This window comes from Phoca vitulina, unplaced genomic scaffold (assembly GCF_004348235.1).
Source record: "Phoca vitulina isolate PV1807 unplaced genomic scaffold, GSC_HSeal_1.0 scaffold1, whole genome shotgun sequence".
Lineage (NCBI taxonomy): Eukaryota > Metazoa > Chordata > Mammalia > Carnivora > Phocidae > Phoca > Phoca vitulina.
In genome coordinates this window covers 7,349,302-7,363,092 of record NW_022589704.1, presented here as the reverse complement: position 1 = coordinate 7,363,092, position 13,791 = coordinate 7,349,302, and the positions used below count along the sequence as shown (strand labels likewise).

The window sequence follows — 13,791 nt, the reverse complement described above, 5'->3', positions numbered from 1 at the left end:
GCTAAATCCTGCACATTCTCTCTCCTGTCAGATTTAGTGCTCATCAGGCTATTACTAAAATCTCCATTTAACCAATATTTATTCAGGATCATTCACAAAATATAGATCAATATTTCAAATATTTATACCTGATTAGCACATGGTAGGTGCTCCATATGATTTGCTAAGATATTAATGGCATATTTTTCAAAAATATTCAGTTATTTTATATATGTAGCCTAAACATTGTTTATTTCTTCCTTTGCATTATAAAAGGTAAATATTGGAAACAAGGGGGATTCTTATTTATGTAGCAATCTCTGGTTTGAGGAACCCTCATTTAGATTTACAAATGTTACTTTATTCTGAGAAAGAATAGGGAAAACCAGAGGAAATTTAGAAACGATCTCATCCAACACTTTCATTTTACAGAAAAAGCAGCTGAACCCGAGGGTTAAAATGACAAGCCCAAGATGACACAGCTGGCTAATGGCAGAGTTTTGAAGTATATGCTAGTAAGTATGCTATATTGTGTGGACAAAGGAAGTGCACATTTCTATTGACTTATTCTAAGTGTTTTATAGGGTCACATGGCATGTCACCAGGCTCTCAAATGTTAAGACACATTTGCATTTTTAAATCTAGTAGGAAAACGACTTGGATTTTTTTTTTTGGTAGTAAGAGGATAATCTTTACATATACATTGGAAACGTCTAGAAACAGGTGCTTGATAGCTTTTAATTAAGTTACCTGTATCTTCTAAAGCCATAAAGACAATAGTTTATTTTTGTCACCCTCTGAAGGCTTTTTACTTGCTTTGAAAATCAACACTTTTAAACCACACAGGCAGCCCCAGCAGTCAATCTGCAAGGGGTTACTGCCTCGAGGTTAACTGAACCCCCAAAATTCAGGGAGAGAGTTAGGAAAAGGACAAGATGTACCCTTCTCACTGTACTGCAGCTCCGAGAAACCTGGAAATCCATACCTGATGGATAGAAAGATTTCTCCGCTTCCAGAAGTCGATTATTCTGTTGGGTGGTTGGAAGTATTTTACTGGCGAGGTGGAGTTCTTTCCTTACTTTTGATCATGAAGATAAATCACAAATGTGGGGTTGTAAATGTTACAGAAATAAGTTAAAAGCAATCAATTTAGCTCTCTGTAGTGAAGAATTAATCTTACCCAGAGAGAGATTTAGCCTTTGCCTTGGGCTCCTGGGAGGTGATCTCTAAGCCACGGGGATGGCTTTTCTGATAAGAAGAGTGTCTTTGCTTTCCTGGAGACCTGGGACCAGATAAGGTGGGGGCTTTGGGCTGGGTGATATTAGCTCAACCTCCAGAGGGGCTGAAGACTGAGTGGCCAAACAGTTCTAGGTGACTGAGCCCCAATGAAAACTCTGGACACCAAGACTCAGGTGAGCTTTCCTGGCTGTCACACGTGTGAGTCCTGGTCAGAGCTCCACTGGGAGAAGACAACTGGAATTCCAAGTGGACCTTTTCTGGACTTTTCTGTCCATGCATCTCTTCCCTTGGTTGATTGAAATCCGTAGCCTTTTGTGGACTAAGCCATAACTGTGAGTATTACAGCTCTCAGTGACTTCTGAGTCCTTCTACTGAATTTTTGAACCTGAGTTAAGGGTGGGTTTGGAGACCCTCAAACTCTGCAGCTGGTGTCAGAAGTGAGGGTGGACTTGTAAGCTGTCCCCAAACATCACCAGCCTCTACTCTGTGTTCCCTAAACAGCCTACATGGATGTATCCTTGGTTCCAGTCCTCCTTCTACAGTTATTGAGTGTAGCATTGGCGTTCCCTGGTGGTACATCTTGTCCTTCTTTGGCCAACAAAGATATTTCTTTAACTGACCTCCTTGGGAACTAGTGGGCTTCTGGGGTTGCTGCCTCAAGCTTGGAGGAGGTCGCTGTGACCTGTTTTGGTGTGTAAAAAAAAAAAGAAAGAAAGAAAAAACCACTTAGGCTGGATTCACTGTTTTGGTAAAGTGAGGAGTATTTTGTGTTTGTTCTTTTTCTTTGATATGGTTGCTATGGTGGACAGTTGTTACAGTTTTAGTTAAATAGGGAAAAACTCAGAGGGATGAAGAGATGCATATGAACCTTGGGCTGGTTTAAGGAGCTAGGCCAATACTGGATAGGTTTCAGCGATCCTGGGAAGCAGGCTTACTTGCTGGAGACTGATATTGCTGTGCTGAATTACATTTTCAGAATCAAAAATAGGTGGCCAAGCTTTGCTCCACATCCAGATGTGGGAGGCAGCCTGGATGCTGTTGCTTGGCCCATGAAACGTTGGAATTTCCAAAACATTTTGATGGTTGATGTGTCCTTATAGTGTCCTTAAAAGGCTGGGACAAATGCTGGCCCTGTCTTCAATTATGAGATGCAGACAATTGTATGGCCTTGATAGAAATGTATTTCTCAAAGCTGGCTCCCTAAAATAACTCATGGATAAGAAGCTGTAATGCTTGTGTCTTTATCTGGAACTGTGGGAAATGAGAGGAGACCTGGGCTGTGAATTTCTTTGGAATATTCCTAACCAAGGAGCCTGGGACATATAGGGTCCAAGAATTTTGGCTGTGGGTGATGTCATGGGCTTTTGACCAATAGGAACATCCTGAATAAGGGGGAATCAAAAATACTGTTATTTTCAAGGTATGTGGAGGCTGAAATTTAGAGTAAATAGGGAGTTGCCCCAGTACACATAATTTACATTTTAGGTTGTGGCCATGGGGGTTTATACACTCTTTGCTGAAACTCAAACTGTAAAGGGATGACTAGCCCACCTCCTTCCACTTAAATTTATTCATTTTAAATTACTTTGTAAACTATATAGTTAGATCTAATTTAGTCATATATAGTGAGTATAGTGTATTATACAAATAGGAATTAGTATTAGTATTATTAGTACTTAGGAAGCCTACATTTAGCACTAAAATACATTTACTGTTGTAATGAAGAATTTATTGCTTTAACCATTAACCAAATGTAGCAAAATCGTGTAGGTACGAAATGAGAAAGAAAAAGATGTCCATTCATAAACAAAGTAGCTTTGAAGGAATGGCAAATAGTTAACAAAATTAATAACGAGAAATTGTTCACAGACTGTTCCTTGAAAATTGCACGTAACTGGATTTCAGAGAAGTATTTTCCATAACAAGAAGTAAGGAGCATGGTAGCTTTTCATTTTCTGCTGAAATCAGTCACCTCAGCCTTAACACCCAGGAGAGAGAATGTTCTTTGTTAAGTCACCAGGAGTAAGCATAAGGATTTAGAGTCTCATGAAAAGGCCAATACATGTTTGCTGGGGATCGATCACTTTGCAAAAGCTGTTTTATGGATGAGAACAAGATATGCTGTCAGACCAAGTGCCCGGTCCTCCACTGCCCATCATCACGTTCACAGCCAAGCCTTTTCCCCCTGAAATTCAAAGGTTTTGACTACTTTTGATATTTCTATTTTGAGGACTCTAATAAGGGAACTGGCGACCACAGTGTACAAATTAGCACCAAATAAGTGGATGCGAGCATAAAGAGAAAGCAGATATTTCAAGAACCTATCAGATACACAGCAATCAAATCATTTTAAAAATGAACAGCTAGTGTTCGCCGAGGCTTGGAGACTGTCGTTTGCCTCTGGGGGTGGGAGTGTGAATTGGTACAACTCTTCTGGAGGGCAACCTGGCAACCCAGAGCATAAACCTGCAAATGTTCATACTCTCTAGCGAAGAGATTCTATTTCTAGGAATATATCCTAATAAGCTGTAAGAATCTGTGTGGAAAAAATGAGCTATAAGAATGTTTATTGTCATGTTATTTTTAATAGGGAAACATTTGGAGCAACCTAAATGTCCAACGATAGGAGACTGACTATTCAAATTAGGACCTATCTCTGAAGCGGAGTATCATGAAAAACGATTTAGAAAATATTTAACAATCTGGAAAGATGTCCATAATATACTGAATGGAAAAGCAGATTCCCAAACTGGATGGTAGTATGATCTTATTTTGTTTATAAATAGACTTCTGGACATGGAACTTTAGGCATCCATATATATTTGAAGGACTGCGAGAATGATCGCAAAAACATTTCACAGTACTTGTAGTTGGTTGGATTCTCAGGGAATTTTCCTGTTTTTCTATTCGCCTGCTTAAAATTGTTTCTACAATAAATGTGTCACTTACGTAACAAGGGGAAAAAAGTTGTTTTCAAAAACAACATCAGTCCCTTAATGTGCATAAATTTAGAGCATGGGTTTAAGGCATTCACATAACCGTGGAGAATCCTGATGAACTTGAAAAAGAGGGCTGAGCTGTTGTGTGTTCTCTAGAATTACATGATGTGGGGGGGTGGGGGGTGGTGGGGAGGAGACACCTCAATTCATTACATAAATCTTGTAAAAAGCTCTTCGGTTTCCAAGGAATCATGAATTCAAATTTTACAGTAGATCACTTTCTGGCATCTCTAAAACTAAAGCACTTACCTGATAGTCTAATTGGCCTGGTTATAAAAATAGTCCCTTTTCCAGAAATTCCCCTCTCCTATAATTCCACAAGCACGACTTCTAACCAGGATGCTTTTCTGCCTTTTCAATTGAAGTCACGGTGTCATAAAGAAGTCATCAAAGAAATCACTGCCTCCTATCAAAGGCAGGTCTCCCTAAGGCCCAAAGCCCTTCCCTGCCCCTGCTGGGTGGCTACATCCCACCTGGGCTAGTTCAAATGCCGCCTCCTCCATGAAGCCCTCCCCCCCATTCCATCCAATAGCTGGCTGTATTCTCTCACTCTTAGGCTCTCCTGGAGCACTTCACTGAGCTTCTCTTAAAGCTTGATTACTTTCTTGGAGAATTAATTCTCTGTCCTTTGGGACCATGCAAGGAGACAGGAGTCAGCCTGATTGATGTCACCTCCCTTGCTGTGTGGGCAGAGACCTTGTATACATCCTGGAGGCTCTGGACATCCACAAGCACACAGGCATGCATTGGTATCATCCCAGTGCCTCAGGGTAAGTCACAGTCTTAGAAACATCTCGTGGATCCTTGTCCTTTACCCACTAACTACAGACCTTCACCTGCTACTCTCTAGAAAGTTAAGTGCACCTTCAGCTGGAGGGACCATTATTACCTGGGGGGAGCATCAGTTTACCAACAAAGAAATGAAATTTCACTTTTGTTTCTTTCCCTGTTTACTGTTTACCCTTCCCCTGAGCTGACCAGCTGATGCTTCTTTTCCTAATTTTAAACCCATGTCTCATTTTTTCCATGCAGTGAAGATTGCATGCTAAATTATCGCTATTGCTAAAATGTTACTCAGCCCTTGGAGTGGCTTTTATTTGTCACAGAGTCAGCAGGATCTCTAGGCCTGTTGCTCTGTTAGGCTCAGGGTAAAAGACAGTCTTTAATAGTCTCTTCTTCTTAACCATGAGGATCTTTTGTAGGGGTCTCAGAGGAGGGTCTTAAGCTCGCCAGAAAGACATTCTTCCATTTGAAATTAGCATTCGTTCTTAAAAAAGAAAGAGACTCTAACCTGTCATCAGTTGAGTATTTTCTCTTAGAAGTGATGGATTCTTACCAGGAGAGAGGAAAGCCTCCTTGACACAGTGAGTCAGAGAAATGACAGAACAGAATGGAAAAATTCCTACCCTTGAGAACACCTTCAAATATCTGATGTCCCTTCCTTAACCCAGCACTCTACCTCCTGTGAATCTCCATCAATGGTGCACTTGTCTTAAAGATGGAGAACTCTAAGTTTTCTGGATTAAATCCACTGTTATTATCAAACTGAAAATCTTCAGGGGAAACAGGCTTTCATATACGTTGCTGATGAGAGCAAAATTGCCCAATCTCATGTGGAAGGGAATTTGCCCGTAACTGACAGAAGCACAGATGGGCAGTGGACTGAATGTTTTTGTCCCCCCCCCAATTCAGATGCTGAGATCCCAAACCTAAGGTGATGGCATTGGGGGGGGGGGGACGCTTTGAGAGGTGATTAGGTCATAAGGATGGAGTCCATGTGAATGGGATTGGTGTCTTTATAAAAGAGACTCCAGAGAGATCCTTTGCCTTGGGTTTGGATTTCCCAGTTTCCAGAACTGTGGAAACTAAATTTTTTTTTTAAAGATTTTATTTATTTATTTCACAGAGAGAGACAGAGCGAGAGAGAGAACACAAGCAGGGGGAGTGGGAGAGGGAAAAGCAGGCTTCCCGCCGAGCAGGGAGCCCGATGCGGGGTTTGATGCGGGGTTCGATCCCAGGACCCTGGGATCATGACCTGAGTTGAAGGCAGACGCTTAACGACTGAGCCACCTAGGCGCCCCCTAAATGTTCCTTATAAAGCTCCGAGACTTTGGTATTCTGTCACGGCATCCTGATGGCACGGAGACAGTTTGCCCTTTGCCCCAACAATTGCATTTCTAAGAATTTACCCTGAACTATGAAACAAGATACGCACAAGGTTATTCGCTGTGTCATTATTTTTTTTATAGCAAAATACCGGAAAGAACCTACATACCCAGGAAAGTGGATAAATACGTTATGAGGAAGGCACACAGTGGAGTACTGTGCAGCTGGAGACATGAGCATGGGGAGGCATTCCTGACCCCACAGTGGGTGATTTCCAGCTTTGTGTAAAAGGAGCACGCTGTGAACAAGCCTACGAAGTATGTGAACTAAAGAAGGGGAAGTTACACAGGTCCACACGCAATTTTCTTGTTCTTATCTCAAGTAAGAAGTGCAGGAAGGAAAACAGAGAAACTAGGAAAGTTGGTTACTTCCAGAGGTGAGGCAGAGGGTAAGACTTTTCTGGGTATACCTTTTCATATAGTTTTGACTTGTAAACCATGTAGATGTTTTACATATTCAACGAATAAAGAAAAATCTGCAAGTCTGGGGGGGAAAACCAGACTCTGAAATTGAAAATAAACTGATATCAATGAACCTAAGTACTTATCAAATTGATAACATACCCACACAGAAAAAAAAATTCAAGGAATTTTTGAATTTCATATTCTATACCATTACTGAGATCTATCTTTTCTGGGACTAAAAAAAGCAAAGAAATTCTAAACTTCACTCAGTAGGTGGTGTGCGTTGAATTGTGTCCTCTGAAAAGATGTGCAGAAGTCCCAGCCTCTGGCACCTGTGAAGGTGACGTGACTTGGAAAGAGGGTCTTTGCAGAGGTAACAAAGCTAAGATGATGTCATACCGGATTAGGGTGGGCCCTGATCCAATAACGGGGGTCTTTATAAGGAGAGAGAAATTTGGACACAGAGACACAGAAACACAGGAGAATGCCATGTGAACACGTTGGCAGAGACTGTAATGATGCATCTCTTAAACTAAGGAAAGTCAAGGGTGCCAACAGCCTGCAGACCCTAGGAAAGACGTACACAGACCCTCCCCTGCAGCCCGCAGAGGGAGCATGGCCCTGCCAATGCTTTGATTTTGGACTTCTGCTCTCCAGAACTGAGAGAGAACACATGTCTATTGTTTTGAAGCCACTCAGGTTGTGGTACTTTGTTACAACAGCCCTAGGAAACGAATATGGTAGATTTGTTGTCGGTGATGGCGCAGGGTGACTGTGAAATTCTGTAATTGGAGAGTAGAGAAATATCCTACAATGTACTGATGTTGACGGCCAGGGTCCTCACTTTTAGGAAGGGGAGATGCCAACACAGAATGGGGAGAGTAAAGAAGAACGCCGTGTGTGGGATTGCAATCGAAGGTATCCATTTGAGCACGTGTGCACACCCACACACATTTCCTAGCTGTGTGTCCTGCAAAGTCCTAGAGGCATTGACATGCCGGAAGTAATGAGCACACAGAGCCACCAGATGTTGGTTTCTAAATACTGTTCTGCACTGACAGGAACCAGGGCTCTTTGGAGAAGTGGCTGACTGCAGGTCTAGGATATAGAAAGTATAAGAAAGTATATAAAGGATCTTGCTCTGTCAGAAGGGAAGGAAATGCTCAATGATGGGAGGAGATATATCAAAGAGACATAGTAGCCAGCTTAAAGGGGCTCCTATTGGTTACATTTGTGACAGTTTGAGCATCAAGACTATGACAGTAATGGATTAAAAAGCACATTGAGGGGCGCCTGGGTGGCTCAGTCGTTGAGCGTCTGCCTTCGGCTCGGGTAATGATCCCAGGATCCTGGGATCGAGCCCCGCATCGGGCTCCCTGCTCCGCGGGAAGCCTGCTTCTCCCTCTCCCACTCTCCCTGCCTGTGTTCCCTCTCTCGCTGTGTCTCTCTCTGTCAAATAAATTAAAAAAAAAAAATCTAAAAAAATAAAAAATAAAAAGCACATTGAACTAAAAAAACCAGACCGAAAACAAACTCATTATGAATCCATACTGATACTCAAAAACAGAACAAAACAAATCAAAAAACAAAGGAGGAGTCCTCTTCATAGAAAATATCACCTAATATAAGTAGAAGGAACACTAGAACATTCCCATTTTGCAATTCCCAATGTAATGGTTAATTCAGGAAGGATCATTAACGGATGTTAAAAGCCACGGAGTTAACAGGTTATTAGAAAAGACAGTGTTTACATGGTTTCAAACTATCTCTCTACAGATGACTTAATAGTTGCCAAAGGAAAAATCGTACTTTTTCTTCAGAACAATCTGGCAGCTTCCACATTAACTAAATGATCAAACTTAGCATCAGGAGTAGTGGGTCAGCTGACACAAGTACCTCCTGATGGGATGCAATTTGAAGCACACATCACCTGGACGGCATTCTTGCTAAAAATGGTTAAGCTGCATCTAATGAAGCGTCTAGCCCTGACTTCCCCTTGAAAGATCATACAGGCAGAAAAGGAACAAGTTAAAACACCGCGTTAAGGAGGCAGTCACACAAATCCACAGTGGGGGCCACGCTGCAGTCAACAAGGCTGGATTCTCAAAAGGTCAGTCAGAAAAACAAAGTGGGGAGATGTTTTAGATTACAGGAGTCTGAAGAGAACAAACCGACGAATGCAGTGCTTGAAACTTGGTGAGATCTTGGTTCACAAATCCCAGCCGTGAAAGCCATTCTGAGGGGCCATCAGGAAAAATTTGAATAGAGATTGGATTTTAGATAGATTATGGAACGGTTGTGAATTTTCTTAGGTGTGATAATGGCATTCTGATTACGTAGAGGAACAGCCTTATTCTTAGAAGCTGTACTCCGGATTTTTAAAATGTGAAGTGTTATAATGCCTGCAATTTACTTTCATATGGTTTAGTGGAAATGGAGGAGGGAGAGAGAAAGCACAGGTATGCAGGCTGTTAAGTTTTTTGAATCTAGGCTGAGGGTATATGGGAGTTCATTGTACTATTCTTTCATTTATTCTGGTGTTTAAATTTTTTCTTTATAAAAAATTGGGGGAAAGGAAAAATATTTAGAGAAACAGCACATTTGGTTTAAAGAAATGTACGAACGATCAAGTTTAAATGTAGTCGGTTGTAAGATGGAGAATGTTGACTTTGGGATGGTACAAAGGCCAAGGGAATGAAGTGGCATTTGCCAGTCACCTTGCCAAACTCGGGAGCTCTGGGGTGCCAGGACCCACTGGAATGTGAGCCCCACGAAGGCAGAGCTTTTGGTCCCTTGTTGTTCACTGCTAGACCCCCAGTTCCTAGAGCAAAGCCTGGATCATGGTAAATGCCCAAAAAACACCCACCTGATGAAATGAAATGTAGATAGCTCAGTGAGAAACATCTTTGATTCAGATAGACTCTTGGTCAAAGATTAGAACATTTTTAGTGCCTTTCACATATATTATGAAATTCCAAATGTTTATACTGGTTTACACCCAACTAGTGTCTCCCTCTGCATTCTTTTTAATAGCCAGTATTAGAATTTTAAACAGTTTGACAATTTCATACATGAAAAACAGTATATTGTTCTATTTTACATTTCTTTCTTTCCTAGTGAAGTTTTTGGTTTGTGATTTTTTTAGCATTGTTCTTTTGTGAATAATCTTTGTGTGTTTTTTGCTTGTTTGAATTTTAGGATGTATATGTTTTTCTAATGGATTTTAAATACAGTGTGCCATGTTGTTTATGAGCTAAAAAAAAATGGCCCATTTTGTAGGAAAGATCAAAGAATCAGGGAGAACTGATGGATGCTGAGTGGAGGGTGGTGGGGTCGGCCCTGCAGCCACCCTCCCCGGCCCCCCTGGGAATCCTCGCTCTACTCTCCCACAGGAGATGAGGGGCTGGGGGGCAGAGAGAAGCCTCACAGGGTCAGCGCCTGCCTTGAGGCAGGCAAGATAGTTGTATCACGATTTTATAGAAAAGATGTAGAAAAGACAACCAAGGGGGCACTGCCCCTCTCAGGACCATGTGGGTGGGGTGGGGCTCAGCGTAGGCCCCTTAGTCCTGAACAGGCTGAGACCTCCAGTCACTTGCAGGAAGTCCCCTGACCACTGCCTGTGTCCCCCTACCTCTGTCTAAGGCAGTTTGATCTGAAACCGTCACCATCAAAACCAGACTTGCCTTGTCTGTCGGTTCAGTCTTTTTCTCACTAGCATATGATCAATTTCACCACATGCTTCCCAAAAAAATGCAAGGAAGAATAGCTGACGAATTTATATCAACTGCCAACTGTTCAGTAATTTATTTATTCCACAAATGACTGTTGAGCATCCACTATCTACAAAGCCCTATAGACAGGCCTCAGCACCTGCTGTGACAGCCAACACGCGCATCTCTGGCTGTTACCGACCTTAATGATCGCTGTGTGAAATTCCAAAACCTCACACGAGAAAATACTGAGAATGTGACACCAACACATTATTTCATCTTTATGGTCTCCGAAGGATTTATTTCATTGTCTTTCACAGAAGAGAGGCCTTGTAAATAATTTTTGAAAAATTGCTGGGTAAATGACATATTTAATGCTGTAAACTTAGAGTTTCTTTGTTTAAAAGTTATCTTAATGAATTATGGGCATGGAAGAATGTCTTTAAGAGTCTGATCACTTTAAGGGAAATTTCAGTAAGGTGTGATGTTTTTAATTTTCTTTTTTCGAGGAGGCTGGGTTTTCACAAGGGGTATCTTAGGTCAGGTTTCTTGGAGGCAAAGACTGGTGCAGATGATTTATTACGGTAGAGCTCCCGGGGAAAGTGCGCGGGAGCAGGGAAGCAAACCAGGGAGAGGAGAATGCCAAGCAAGGAAGTGCTTTCAGACAGGGCCCGGGTCCCAGCTGCCCCACAGGGGCTCTGGAGCATAAACTGCCCTTCGGGGTTTGGCCCCACTGTGACAAGGAAGCTGGAGTTTTATACTTCGTACATTGACTAAGGGCTGTGTGCGTGTGTGTGTGTGTTGGGGGGCAGGTAAACCCTCAGGCTTAAAGTCAGGTGGGCTTAGAATGACTTGATGCCAAGCATTTTGCCCAGCATCTGATGTGTTTACATAGAATTTACCTTCTATCACAGTTTATAGAATGTTCCCAGTGAAGTAGTTATCTATTGCTGTGTAACAAACAGCCCCAAGACTTTGCAGCTTACAACAGTGTTTATTCTCATGTAGCTTCTGAGAATCAGGAAGCCTGGGGCTCTGGCTCAGGGTCTCTCCTGAGGCTGCAGTCCAGCTGCTGGCCAGGCAGGGAGGCTCCACTTCCAAGCTCATTCACGTGCTGTTGGCAGGAAGCCAACAGTTTCTTGCCACGTGGGCTCTTCCCGGGGCTGCCTTCTGAGTGTCCTCACAACATGGAGTGAGTGATCCCCGAGAGGGAGAGACTGATGCCCACTGCCCTTTGTGACCTTGACTTCAGTTCACAGCCATTATGTCCACCTGTCAGGTAGAAATGGCCACTCGGTGGGAGGGTGTGAATACTGGGTGCTGGGGTTTGGGGGCCATCTTGGAGGTGGGCTCCCACACACTCCTTCAGCTTTTTGCCAGAAGAGTTCCAAGGACAACCAGGGTTGCCGCCCCATTTCGTGAGTTTGACACTTGCCAGAGCAGAAACTCCAAAGTGGACAGAGACACTGGGTCCTTCCTGCCTCCCCAGTGGGCCAGCCGTGTAGGGCTGTCCATTCGTGCATCATCCCAGCTACTTCCTGTGGCCCTTGTCAGGTTGAGCAGTCTCTGTACAAGGAGCCACCTGGGATTTGCTCTTCTTCCTTGACCCCCCCTCCCCCCCATCCAGCCATCTCATCTCTTTTGCCCACACACAGGGCCTTAGCTCTCTGTCCCCAGTCCAGGGGTGACGGGCCTCTCTTGGCAGACATGTGACTTTGCAACCTGGGAAGATCTGACTCCTGGCATAATAATTAAACTTGGCCGAAATCGAGCTTGCTTTTATTCTACGGTGCAGAGTCAAGATCTTAATTTAGAGGTTTTATACGTGCCTGACTGGCAACATCAGGACTGAAGAGGCCCACAGCGCCAATTATCCTTGTCGGAGAGAAGAAAGGGAGCAGGTGGTTAAGGCTCCTGTTCAGGGCACGCATACCCACGGGGTGCTGAGGGCCACATCCCTCCTCTTTGCTCTCTCTGTAGCCCGCCCCCCGCCCCCGCCCAATTCCCTGTGTGCAGTGGAAATCCCAGCAAATCGTTTCTGGGCAGAACAAGCCATCTCTCCCATGGATTCTCATGCTGTATGAAGGATGGTATGCTCAGTGGTATTGCTAGTCAGTGTAACAGGAAATTTTGAGCACCTCTTAAAGTGAGCCCGAGGCATGTTACTGAAAAAAGTGTCCATGGAGATTTTGCTGCCAGAGCACAAGGGTGGAAGGAAAGCACGAAATGATCAGGTCCACACACTGTGGGTGAGGGCGCAGCCCGGGCATCTGGCCTGGATCACCAACAAAGCAGCTGCGCCTTCATCCTCCGTAAGGCCTTCACCGGCACCCCAGAAGGGCTCTGCTGGAGACAGCACAGGGCTCAAGCCGAGGACAGGGACCTGGGCTCTGTGTGCTGTGTGTGGTGATTAAAGCAGACCTTGAACGATAAAGCTGAGTGAACGTTCTCGAAACCGGAAACATGAATGTGAAGTCCAAGGACGATGCACAGGAATCATGCTGAAGTCGGAATTGCCGAGGGACCTCGAGCTCTCCAAACTCCCACAGGCATTTATTTACCAAGGGCATGCTGTACAGGAAGCACTGCTTCAAGTGTTACCTGTACCTTTTCCCGTGTATTTCTCACGATGCTGCGGACGGGGCGTACTTCTAAATTTCAGAAACTTTTTTGATCAGTGGAATTCCCTGTGTTGTCTGGAACGCCGCTTTCTCCATCAGTTGGTATAAGTTCTAGGACTTTTGAAGATGATCTGTCAGAGCATCTAGTACAATTTTTTTTTTTTTTAAAGATTTTATTTATTTATTTGAGAGAGAGAGACAGCGAGAGAGGGAACACAAGCAGGGGGAGCGGGAGAGGGAGAAGCAGGCTTCCTGCTGAGCAGGGAGCCCGATGCGGGGCTCGATCCCAGGACCCTGGGATCATGATCTGAGCCGAAAGCAGACACTTAACGACTGAGCCACCCAGGCGCCCCGCATCTAGTACATTTTAATGGAGATCTTGATTGCTCTCACAGTGATCACTATGTTTTTCTAATTGTAAATTACAAGAAATAGTGTAATTTGCCAGATAACATTTCGGGACTTTGTGTTTTCTTACTTTGGCGTCTTTTTGTTGGAAAGTCTTAGAAAAGTGATCAATTGCTTTGATCACTCTATCTTTGAAAAGGGATTAGTGTATTTGCCTTTTGATATCGATAGTTTAAATTTGAGACAGCTACTCCTATACAACCAAGAGGCTCAACATGAATGAACAAACAAATGAATGAATGAATAAGTCCAGAGGATGGCTGCC

General features: G+C 43.4%; 1 protein-coding gene across 2 annotated transcripts in view; it reads left to right on the top strand.

The window, feature by feature from the left end:
• The window catches only part of NEU2 (neuraminidase 2), an 80,250-nt gene that overhangs the window by 2,184 nt on the left and 64,275 nt on the right, over window positions 1-13,791 (top strand). The window contains exon 2 of one of the 2 annotated variants that reach the window (XM_032397586.1): window positions 412-494. The gene's annotated coding sequence lies outside the window, so the exon portion shown is untranslated. Of the gene's footprint in view, window positions 1-411; window positions 495-13,791 lie in introns of those variants that run through there. The other variant, XM_032397733.1, reaches the window with a different exon arrangement.